At 35.7% G+C, this 12802-nt stretch overlaps 1 protein-coding gene and 1 long non-coding RNA gene across 6 annotated transcripts in view; both read right to left on the bottom strand.

Moving 5' to 3' along the window:
- NKAIN2 (sodium/potassium transporting ATPase interacting 2) overlaps positions 1 to 12802 on the bottom strand; it is a 921761-nt gene that overhangs the window by 839977 nt on the left and 68982 nt on the right. The gene's annotated exons all lie outside the window — the stretch shown is intronic.
- Positions 12664 to 12802, bottom strand: part of LOC138915838 (uncharacterized) — a 32006-nt gene continuing 31867 nt past the window's right edge. The window contains exon 3 of the long non-coding RNA XR_011422193.1: positions 12664 to 12794. This is a non-coding gene — a long non-coding RNA (uncharacterized lncRNA). The remainder of the gene's footprint in view (positions 12795 to 12802) is intronic.

The following is a 12802-nucleotide window of genomic DNA, read 5'->3' as shown; positions in this document are numbered from 1 at the left end:
TTCCTTATTTCATTCAAAATACAAAGCAAGAAAGAGAGACTGGGCATTTTCCTCTATATCTCAACTTCTAACTTATCGGTATGATGACTAAGAAATAAATACTAATAAATGACTAAGAGAATAAATACTAGTCTAGAAACTCATGGAAAGACGCAGCTTAATTTGCCCTGTGTTTATTGTTGAAGTTTATTATTGTGGTTACATTTGTTTTATAGGAATGCCTGAAGTTAGAAAGTTTATCAGAACCTTACATGGCTAAGGAAACCAAGTTTTTTTTTGCTGCAGAAGATTCTCCCTGAGCTAGCATCTGCTGCCAATTCCCTCCTTTTATTTTTTTTAACTTAAGGAAGACTAGCCCTGAGCTAACATTTGTGCCAAGATTCCTCCATTTTTTATGTGGTTCGCCAGCACAGCATGGCTTGATCAGTGGAGTAGGTCTGCACCCAGGATCTAAACCCACAAACCCAGGCCACCAAAGCGAAGCATGCAGAACTTTAACCACTTGGCCACGGGGCCAGCCTCAAGAAACCAAGATTCTCATGGGGAACAAACACCAACTTTTGAGGGCTGGTCTTTGGAAATCAGCACCAAGCATTGAGGGACATTAGACCAATATTCCAAATTTTGTTGCTCTTTATCTTGGTATGCAGGGATAAGGAGAACTAATTTCTTGAAGAAACTAATTTCTTGATTTCTGATGCTTATTCATAAGCTCTTGAAGTGACCAATACATGATCTCACATTGGTTCTGTACACCTTTCTCATGTGGTGAAATATCCATAGTACAAAATTTACCATTTTAACCATTTATACATGTACTATTCGGTGGCATTAAGTACATTCACAATATTGTGTAACCATCACCACCATTTCCAGAATTTTTTCATCATCTCAAACAGAAACTCTGTACCCATTAAACAGCTCTCCATTTGTCCCTTCCCCCAGCTCCTAAGAGCCTCTATTCTACTTCCCGCTTCATGAATTTGCCCATTCTACGTACTTTATGTAAGTGGAACCATCCATTGTCCATTTGTGTCTGGTGTATTTCACATAGCATAACATTTTCAAGGTTCAGCCATGTTAGAGCTTGTCTCAGACTTTCATTCCTTTTCATGGCTGAATAACATCCCAATGTATTATACACCACATCTTGTTTATCCATTCATCTGCTGATGAACGCTTGCGTTATTTCCATCTTTTAACTTTTGTGAATAATGCTGCTACAAACATTGATGTACAAGTATCTGTTTAAGTCCCTGCTTTCAATTCTTTTAGGTATATACTTAGCAGTGGAACTATTGAATCACATGGTAATGCTATGTTTAACTTTTCTGAGAAACTGCCAAAATGTTCCACACTGGCTACACCACATTCCCATCAGTAATGCATGAGGGTTTGAATGTCTTCAAATCCTTGCCAACACTTGTTATTTACCAATTTTTTTTCATAACCCATCCATGGGTATGAAGTGGTCTACATTGTTTTTTACATAAGATTTCTAATTAAGATGGACACTGATGATTACTTACCCAACATCTATTTCTTTCTTCTTTTCTAAAGAATTCCATTTTACTCAAATCCTAGCTAAATTCACAGCTCTCAGTGGTGATGCTGACTAGTCAGACACTTGGCCCATGGTTTTCCCCATTTCCCTGGACCATGATTTTGGTCCAGGATGGATGCAATCAGACAAAATGAAAGGCTCTTAAGGGCCTGAAAGATGCTCCATGATCTCTCTCTCTTTCCACTTCACCACCCCACACTATAAACAGAGAATACACTGTCGTAGTTTTTGCTGGAGTAGTCCTATAACTACAAGAGGAGCCTCCCTCTGAGGACAAGACAAACCCCAAAGACGACAGTGCAGAAAGAAAGTAAAAACCTGAATCCTTGAGGATATACTCAAACCAAAATCACTCAACCAAAAAACCCACTCTACCTGTGAATGTCTTTTCATGTGAGGTAATAAACTGCTCTATTTTTTAAGACATTGTGAGATGCAGCTTCTGGTATCTGAGGCCAAAAACATCCAACTGATCTGCAGTAATCATAGCAGGGGACTTTAAATATGGACCAGAAAATGGGCTGAACCACAGAAGAGTGGCAAGATTTTTATCAATGAAGGGATATAGATGAGTGGCAGCCATATATATATCTATGTGACATAAAAATGATGTCATCTTTGTGGCTTACAAATGAGAAGAAAAATAGCAGGAACCAATCTCAAAATTAAGAGGAAACTAAAATCCTTATTGTGTTAATTCTATGTCCAGGTTTGTTTAAAAATTCAAGAATGAAACAGAATTCATTTTAAAACAGGTGAAACCATGGCAGTGAGGCAGCGTGAATCATATGCCTTCTAACCTCTAATACATTCTCAACTCTCATGAGTTGACGTAACTTTAAACTTAATGACTTAATCAGTGTTTTATTTAACCATGTTCTCCTTTGTGCACACTATTCTTTCAAAGAGAAGCCTGAAATAAGCCTTTCCTTTGAGTCCTTTTTACTTGAGGTATACAGGACACACAGTTAAGATGTAGGACAAAAGTATTTCCTCACCATCCCAAAATTCTTTTTTCCTCTTCTTCTTCCTTGCATCCTCTCAGTATTTTATCCACATAGAGACAGCCTGCTCACATCACCTTTAGCAAATGAGCTGTATATTTGACTCTTCTTTCCTCTCTCTGGTCCTTGGAATAAATGCCAGCAAACCTAAATTTGGGCAGAGCAAGAGGTTCATTCTCAACAGAATGAACCCCGTTGTCTTCCATTTCAGGTCATTCTGGGGTAGAAAAGGGCAAAATGTAATGGTCACCCTGAAACCATTCTTAGTCACTTAAGCAAAACACCTCATTTAGAATATGCCATTCAGATCAACTAGCTTCACATATGTCAACTCACAGTGCCCTCTAGGAAGCACTTAGTCTAACTAATAACTTGATGATATGCACTATCATGAGATGCAATGGAAGCATGAAATGCTGAGAGATAAATGACTCTTCTAAAACGTTCTGGTTTGGATTTATGATATACAGGTCAAGTATCACTTTCAAGGCGCTGAGAAAGCATTAAAATACAGAAAAGAATATCTCTTCTGTGTCTTATCCTTCCAATGCCAGTCGGCACGTTGTTCTCTAAGGCCAGGTCTACACTTGAAAGTGCACGATCCAGCTCGCCCTTTGGTAGCTGCTGTTACACTCTCCACTCTGTTTTAAAAGCAGCCAGAGCTGAAAATAGCTCACGAATGCAAAGGCTGCATGACGGTGCAGTTACCATTTCAAACACGCACTGAAAATGTTAAGCCTGAAGCTATTTTTCTCAAGTGTAGACAGTCGCTAAGAAAAACAGTGAAAACTTCCCCCTAAAATATTCTCTGCAAATAGAGATCATTAAAAAAAAGAGTTAATATAGAGGGATCATTTGGCTTCTAATTAGGTAGAAAGTCCTCAAACCAAAGGAAACAAAGATCAGGGATTTTTTTATTCAAACAAGAACATTCTTAGATAAATTTAAGGTATTAGATAAGAACTTTAGTATTGACTGCATATTGTTAATAGCTATGTCCATATCTCTCAGGAATTATTGAAAGGAAAGACTAAAGACTAAAATACAATATTTTCAAATGCTGATTTATAAAAGACCAAAATTTAAGCATCATCAATTTTTAGACACAGCTCAGCATTTTTTCCCTATGGTCCCTGTGTACATTTTCTGGTAAGACTTAACATTTTATCTTTGTTATCAAAAACTGTCAATTCAAAAAAGGCCCAATAGAAAAGTATTTCTAAGCAATAGAAAAATAGAGGATGTGTTTGAAAAACGTAAGAGCTGAAGATATGAGGTAAAGATATCATACATGATCTCCATTAATCTTTATAACTTGTTATATGATGCCTATATTTCCTTTATGTTAAACTAGTATTATTAAAACATTGGCTACAATATTGAAAGTGAAATATATGCATCAGGGATAATGTGTCCTCTCTGTCTAGACTGGTTTCCCTCTTGGTATTAGTATTAAAAAACATTTATAGAGCACTTAGTTTATCCCAGGCACTATTTTATTCACCTTACAAATATTAACTCATTTAATCTTCATAATTACTCCTACGAAATGAGTAGTATTCTTATTCTCATTGTACAAATGAGATGGACAGCCAGGTTAAGTAATTTTCCCAAAGTCACAAAGCTAGCAAGGAATAGAGCCAGAGTTTTATCAAGAAAGCCTGGCTCCAGATTCCAGGGTCTTAATCACTATGCTATTGAGACGCTTCATTTGCAGCCTCTCAAAGAAGGAAATGATGGATAACAGGGCAACAGAACAAAGGCCTAATTCTGCTTTCGTCACTACCTCTATCTCACCTTAGGCAACTTCCATAAATCCTCTGGAGCTCTTATTCCTCATTAAGGAAATGAAAGGTCTTCATTAAGATCTCTTCTTCCTCTAAAATTCTATAATTCAGAGCTGTTGACCTTCAATATATTTACAACAGTTAAGAACATGAGCAACAGAGTGCCAAAAGCCTGGGCATGTAGACTGAAGACACCAAAAGCGGAAGATACACAGACAAGGACAGAGCATGATCTGCTTTAGAATTAATGCCCTTTAAGAATTTCAGTTTTCCAGTAATTATTCCTGATTTTTCCATTTGGTTTTAGGGTTGAAAATGGCTACTCAACATAAAGATAAGCGTCCTAAAACAGTGTCAGTGTAAAGAAACTATGTGAATGAGCCAAACTCTAAAGCCAGAGAGGACAAGAGCGAGCTTCTTTGTAACTACGGGGAACTACAGCATGTCACCTCTGAGTACAGACCCTGTGAATGGATAATATACTTGCACTAAATGTCACAAGCACAGAATCATCATTGCAAGTAGCTTAGAGTCAGAAGTCCTGAACTTCCTATTCTTCTTTTAAGTGCACACTAGAGATAAAAAATTGAGAGAATGTAATTAGTTAATGAATTTCTGTGTAATGCTAGGAAAAAATCTAAAGATCCAATGACAGTCTAACTTCACTTGGTTGTTTGTGAAAATGACATCAAACAAACTCGCATTCTGACTTTTATAATATACAGATATTAATATATAAGCTCACTTGAAGGGAACACCAATTTGATATGGATATCTGCAGTAAATCAATATAATCTGCATTACAATATATCACCTCACTGAAGCACAAGGATTCATTTTAAAGTTCTCTCCTGTGGCCTGTTATTAACTTTCACTGACTAAGTATTTTCCAGCAATATTTTTGTCTCCAAAAACATGTCTACACAACTGCAAAACAGCTAGTCGATATAGTCAATTGAGGAATAATTTCATTGGGTCAACTGACAAAATATTTTACTGTTCTGAAAGAACTGACCAACTGATTGATTTTGCTTTTTATTACATTGATTGGCTATTTTTGTTGATAATTCCATCAAAAATTAACTTTATATACTTCCTCTTTTTTTCTATTCAATATGTTCTAGGTGGAAAAATAGCTATTTATTTGCTTGAGTTTTCACTTTTCTTTCTATATGCAATTTTCATTATTATACTATAATTAACACATTTATTGCAGGAAATTCATAACCCCAAACACAAACATAGGCCTGTCAACATTCTCTATTTTCCTTCCACATTTTCTGTGTGTGTGTGTGTGTGTGTGTAAGGAAGACTGGCCCTGAGCAAACACCTGTGCCAATCTTCCTGTACTTTATGTGGGATGCTGCCACAGCATGGTTTGATGAGCAGTGCCAGGACCATGCCCAGGATCTGAACCTGCAAACCCCAGGCTGCCGAAGTGGAGCTTGTGAACTTAGCCACTATGCCACCAGGCCAGCCCCTCCTTCCATATTTTTCCTATGTACATGTATTTGTACAGGCTTTAGATCCTAACGTGTGTATATATTTAATATATGTACATACATATACATATATATAATTTTTTTTGGTAAGCATGATTGGCCCTGAGCTAACATCTGTTGCCAATCTTCCTCTTTTTGCTTGAGAGGGATTGTCACTGAGCTAACATCTGTGTCAATTTTCCTCTGTTTTTGGATGTGGGATGCCACCACAGCATGGCTTGATGAGTGGTGTGTAGGTTCATGCCCAGAATCTGAACCTGTGAACCCTGGGCAGCTGAAGCTGAGCACATGAAATTAAACACTACGCCACTGGGCTGGCCCCCTAAAGTATGTATATTTGATGCCTTTGTTTCATCTAACATTATATACTGGGCATATTTCAATTCTTCAATATTCTTCCAAAATATCATTTTAATGGCTGCAAACTATGTTGTCATGTGGAAATAATATAGTACTCTATTGACATACATTTATAAACAAATAATTATCTGTATTTTTTCATTAGAAAGGTTTCTAGGGGCCAGCCCCATGGCCAAGTGGTTAAGTTAGCATGCTCTGCTTTGGCAGCCTGGGGTTCACTGGTTTGGATCCCGGCTGCAGACCTACACACTGCTCATCAAGCCATGCTGTGACGGCATCCCACATAAAATGATCTACCACTAGGATATACAACTATGCACTGGGGCTTTGGGGAGAAAAAAGAAAAAGAGGAAGATTGGCAACAGATGTTAGCTCAGGGCCAATCTTCAAAAAACAAAAACCTCTTATGATCACATAAATAAATAAAGGTGTCTAAAAATAAAACACCTTTATCAAAAACTGTGAACATCTTAAAAGATTATATTAATTTCCGCCAAACTGTCAACTTGAAGGTTATGTGGACATTTACTTTCACCAGCTGCTAAATATGTTCTTCACCATCACCGAAGAGTATGTTTTCATCTTGGCTAATTTTATGGGTAAAAAAGATTTAACCTGCCTGTCTTATTATGAGTGAATTTAAACATTTTCATCTGTTTACTAATCATTTTACTGTCTCTTCTTTCAACTTCCTGAATCCTAGACATTTTTTTTTTACTGGGAGTTTTATTTTTTTTTCTTTTGACCTTTGCTCTTTCTCAGCTGGGTTTTCCACTCGTCATTGGCTGATGTGGCTACAGCACCACAGATTAAGAATCCAGGAAAGTACTCTGCCCTGGACAAACTGAAAAAAGTACCAATTTTTTGGTTGCCATTCTTGTTTTCATTTGCAAAATGCAACATTCGTAGAAAATAAGATGCAATGATAAACTAAAAGGACCTCTGATTGGCTGGCCAACTTAGTCTATAAAACTAATAGAAGACAATATTGTATAACTCAGCAATCCAAACGTCTCTTTCTTCTACTTCCTTTGGACAGTGGCTGTACTTATATCAGAGAAAATATATTTGCCTCGAATTTAGAAATTAGAGATTCATTGCTAACTGCTCTTAAAACTTGGTACCTATGGTCATTTTCCTAACATATTATTTATACTTGAGTATTTTCAAGTTCAATATTACCTATTTCCACACTAAAACTTTCTGAGAAAATTAAAACATACAAAATCTGATCAGCAATTTCCACCTAAACATCTTGTTTGCCCTTTTCAATACCAATATGTCAGAAATGATTAAAATATAGTTTTGCAGAGGGACTATCGGAATAACTGATATGAGATAAACACCAGAGCTGTAGGAGGCCAAATTGTGTATCTGCTAATCAGAAGCAAATTTGATACAGGGCTACCCTGTAATCCTATCAGGAGCCAACTGTCCTTGCAGCCTGATTAAAAAGTGAAATCAGACTAGAACCTTTTGACATTGTTCAGAAAGAAAGACATCCAGAATACAGGGCTTGGGGTAAACATGCATAAGAAAAATGGTAACACATTGCTATGTGAGTAAATCTATTAAGAGACACAAAATAAAACAGAGGTTTTTAAAAATATGATTTATGAGTACATCATCACTTCGTTTTGTCACTTAAAATAGGACCAAGCTGGGCCGGCCCTGTGGCCGAGTGGTTAAGTTTGTGCCCTTTGCTTCAATGGCCCAGGGTTTCACTGGTTCAAATCCTGGGTGTGGACATGGCACCACTCATCAAGCCATGCTGAGGCGGTGTCCCACATGCCACAACTAGAAGGACCCACAACTGAAAATACACGACTATGTACTGGGGGCTTTCTGAGAAAAAGGAAAAATAAAATCTTTAAAAAAAAAAAAATTGGACCAAGCTTTGTGAATTGAGTAGGTTACCATTGCTTCTTATCTGCACCTGAGATAAAGAGAAGTCTAATAGGCATACGGAACAAGGATAGATAATCAACAGAATAAGCTGTACTTTTAATACAATCAACTTTATAGAAATGTAGACACTGTTAAAACAACTGAAATGATCAGGGGATAATCAAGATAATGTCTGTTACTCAGCTATAATAGTAATCTAAAGTACAAGAGAATACCACGTTAATTTTGTCACAGACTTAGTCACCTGTCTCTACACTGAGTTGAATAAATGCCTTCTCTAATATTATGACCAGCATGAACCGTTTGTAATGAATTACTTTTATTGTCTGTTCATAGTTAACCTAGAAAGCATGGAGACAGATTATCAGAATTACAGGAATGTAGAAATGGCCACCAATTTTGTCATTACCTTTTCATGGCTAAATTTCTCTCACTCAAGCCAAATCCCTAGAGTATTAATTGAACTGTAACCAAAAGTGTAAAAGATTCTTTCAGGAAAGTTGTTAGCCCATAGCTTACAGACAACACACACACACACACACACACACACAGTTGGTTTAAAAAATCTTTTCACTATCTACATTCAGTCTTTACAATTATTTCTTAATTCCTATGTTTGTTTCCTTACAAGGAAGGAATACATATGTGTGTGTTTATATATGCTCATACACATGCACATGCACATGCACACAACCCAGACAACACAAAAAAGGCTCAGTTTCACTGGCTTAGTTTCTGACTGATTTTAAAGTATTTTAAATTTAATGAACATGAGACACAGACATGTAGAGTGGAACTACACCTACATATTTGGTTTCGTTTTGATTTTCTCCTTCCTTAAACAAAAGTTTTCATTTTAACTTTCACAAGGCTTTGGGGAGCTCTTTTTGAATATCATTAAACAAATCATCATGATTAACGAACAACAAATTTGGGCTATAAGATTCCACTTATCAAACCACCAATTACACAATTACTTTAGGAATATGACAGAAAATTGACTTTTTTAATTGGAGGAATGATTTCTGCATTTTTTTAAACACAAAAGTAAGCTTCTAAAGACATCCACCAAACATACACACATCACAAAATTTGGTCTGAATATTGAATAAAAACAAAGTTTCATTTAATTAAGACAGTATATTATTAAAGTCAGTTCACAATAATATACAAAATATTTTGCATTCAAATTCATTGACAGCACCTGTAAATTACTTACTTCTATTCATTTTACATAAAGATTCACAAATGATCCTTAAAAACTAAAAGGAAATTATTTCCCCTATCTTAAAGTAGTTTGAGAGAACATTTTTTTCAGGATGAAAAAGGACACACAAGTCATCTATTTTAATACTGTATCCAAAGTAGCGATTTCTTTCATAATTAATGCCCTAAGTCCCAGAATGCCTTATACCTGAGTTTAACCAAATTATGACAATACATACATATAATCTTATTTTTTAAATGTATGTAATTGATATATTTTACTATGCAAAAACTTGAACTAAAAGTTAACATTCAATAATATGAAGAGATTAGTCTTTACTGATGGTAGAAATTACCAATTATGTATGTCAGCAACATGAAAAGTTTTAATAATCTAAGTTCTGAAAAAAACTGCATAGATATTTAGTCTATGCATTTTGTGTGTGAATTCAAATACAGTTCATCAGATAAAAGCTAATCCAAAATTTAAAATATGGTAGATTCTATTTTAATAATATGGTATATTGAATTTTAATAATATCATTATAAATAATAACAGTAACGGTAATACTGAATTTAAGCACAAAATCTTATTAAAGATCTACAGAATAAGTTTAAAAGTATCCTGCTTATTCTAGCTCCCTTGTGTATGACAGAAGGTCTATATACAATCTAACATGTCTATGTTTTTGTTTCATATATATATGTATATCATGAAAGCGGTTTACAGAATTAAACATCAGTCTCATATTTCTGTCATATTAGTTACTAGAGGACTATCCTAATATGATTTCATACTTTGAACTGCAAATTTTTTTTATTATCACAGTGAAGCATTCTTACGAAATGCACAAATAGGAAATATTTTAAAATGGGCAAACGCACAAAACAGACTCTAGAAACAGTTCCTTAAGAAAGAAAGATGATGCATTTTCTATGCAATTGGTTGGCAAATATCTCTTCATAGAGTTAGAGGCAAGCTAGTTCCCTACTGAGTAATCCAAATTCTGACACTAGATACACTACATCAGGTTTCACCATAAACAGCTTCATTTCATTTCACATACTATATTGCTTCTCCTTTTGCCCTCATTGCGTTCCCATTCAGTGGTCAGAAGAGATGAAACTATTCTTCATATACAAAAACTTGTTTCTATTTTTTTGACTCATTTTTTAGAATGAAATCCCTAGCCACAGCCAACTCAGCACACCATTAGCAGTCCCTGTTGGGGTTTTTTCTTGTTCACAGCCCTGCCATCCCTTAACGTGACTTTGATGGAAATCTGCAGAATCACATCTGGTAATTCTTTCCATTCACACTAAAGCTGACTAAAGAACCACTTCAAATTAGATGCTTTTCAGGAAATATTTACCATTCTGTCAAAGATAACTTTCTACGTTAAAATAGGGATTGAAGATGCAAAATGAGGTGAAAAAAATGTAAACTAATTATCTTTATTGCCCAAAGTTATACTTTCTGTAAACCAGCACTTCAACTTTTATTGTGATTCATAAAAAGCATACCAAGATAGATTATATAAGCATAATTTTTATTCTTGCAAGAAAGTCAATGATAAACTTTCTATGCTTCCATCTCTTTAGATTTCTTTTTAATACACTAAGGTCCACACTCTCCTTGTCAAATATTCAGTCTTTGAGAAGAGATGTGCGATGGGGTTTGATAGAGGATCATCGAATTCCATTCTCTTCTTCACCAGCAATGGCGTTACAGCTGCCCAGCTATATTGTGAAGTCCTCTTTGCAAGTGCCCCCATCTTACTTAAAGGAATGAAGCAGAAGTGTGTGCCATTTCTGGACCTATGTTGCTCCCCCTCTTGTCTCTCCTGTTCCTTTTAGCCAGAATATTGAGGTGCTCATACTCCAGCTGGGACCATACCCTGAGGTGATGGTGGAAAGACAAGGTAGAAGGAACCTGGAGTTTCTGAATGATCACAAGGAGCAGAGCTGTGTCAACAACCTGGACCACTCCCTTGAAGAATATTAGATGAGCAATAAGAATTTACATGCTCTTAAAGCCATTGTACTTCAGGGTTTCTTTGTTACAGCTTAGCCTTCACCCTAACAAGATAAGGGTGACACAAAGCATGAAGGATAAAACAGGAAATTCTGCATTTTGGATTAACTATGTCCTTTGCTTCTATGTATTTGTTAAAAGATAACCAGACTTCATAAAGAGACAACACATCTGTTTGAGCAACAGACATGAAGCATATTCAGAAAAACAGTCTGGATTATTTTTACTGAGTTCCATTTGATATTGAATTGATGGCATAACTATAATGACTTTCTAGTACCAACAGTTCAATTCAGTGCCCAAGAAGCAAGCCAATGCCTAGAAGAAAAATGCATTTAATATGAATTCACAATAAAATTACCTGCATGTAATAGTATATACTAGGCTTTTCTAGGCTTTACAGGTTAAAAGACGAAAACAATCGAGTCTTCTAGAAAAAAATAATAATAAGCCACTCAAACTTCAGCAGTGCAATGGAAAAAAAACAAAGGCACAATTGGAGAATGTAGAAAAAAGCATCCCTATTAGTGAGGTCAAGAAAAGCTTCCATGGAGAAGCTGTTTTGAAATGAAATCTGGAATAATGGTTTGCTAGGTAGGCAAGGGCACATTATGTGTGCTTGGCATGGGGAGGAGAGGGGAGAGCATGGGGAGGAAGGATGGAAGAGGGGCATTAAAGGTCCAGGAAGAGGGAAAAGAGGGAGAGGAGAAGGAGAAGTAGGAGGGGCAGAACATGAATGGAAAACAGAAGGCAAATTCAGAACTCAGTCTACAGAGTATTCTGTCACAACCCACCACCATTCTATCACTGTCTACAGAGTCCATGGAACCAAAACTGCAACCTCATAATACTCCTCAACATGGTAACACCTGTTACCACTAAAAATGGATGGTAGTTGGCCTGAAAACTATTTCTCATACACTTTATATGCCCATCTAAATTCTGATTATAAATGAATATGTGGATAAAATATAAGCAATCCAAAATTCAATAATACGTTAAAATCAACAGCTACCATGACCTGGTAAGTAATATCCTAGCAACACAAGGATGATGTAACATTTAAAAATCTGCTAATCAAATACAACACAGTTACAATTCAAAGAAAAAGTGACAAATTAGTACAATCTAAAAAGGCATTGAATAACTCAATATGCATTCTTGATTTTAAAAATACTACCTAGGAAAAAAGAAACAAAAGAAATAATTTATTATATTTTAAACAAGTTGTAGGCCCGTAGCATACTAAAAGAGAAAACAAAATATGCATTTCCATAAAATCAAGAACAAAATAAAAGTACTTTTCTTGTTGTCATCATTTGATAATTTTCTAGAAATTTTAGCCAATGCGATGAGACATGAAACAGAAATAAGAAGTACTGGAAATGAGAAGATAACATTACTGGTATCTTCAGTTAATTTTTACACCTGTAAAT

Source organism: Equus caballus, chromosome 10 (assembly GCF_041296265.1).
Source record: "Equus caballus isolate H_3958 breed thoroughbred chromosome 10, TB-T2T, whole genome shotgun sequence".
In the NCBI taxonomy this organism is placed as follows: Eukaryota; Metazoa; Chordata; class Mammalia; order Perissodactyla; family Equidae; genus Equus; species Equus caballus.
The sequence above is the reverse complement of the archived record's forward strand: the minus strand, read 5'-3'. Positions and strand labels throughout refer to the sequence as shown.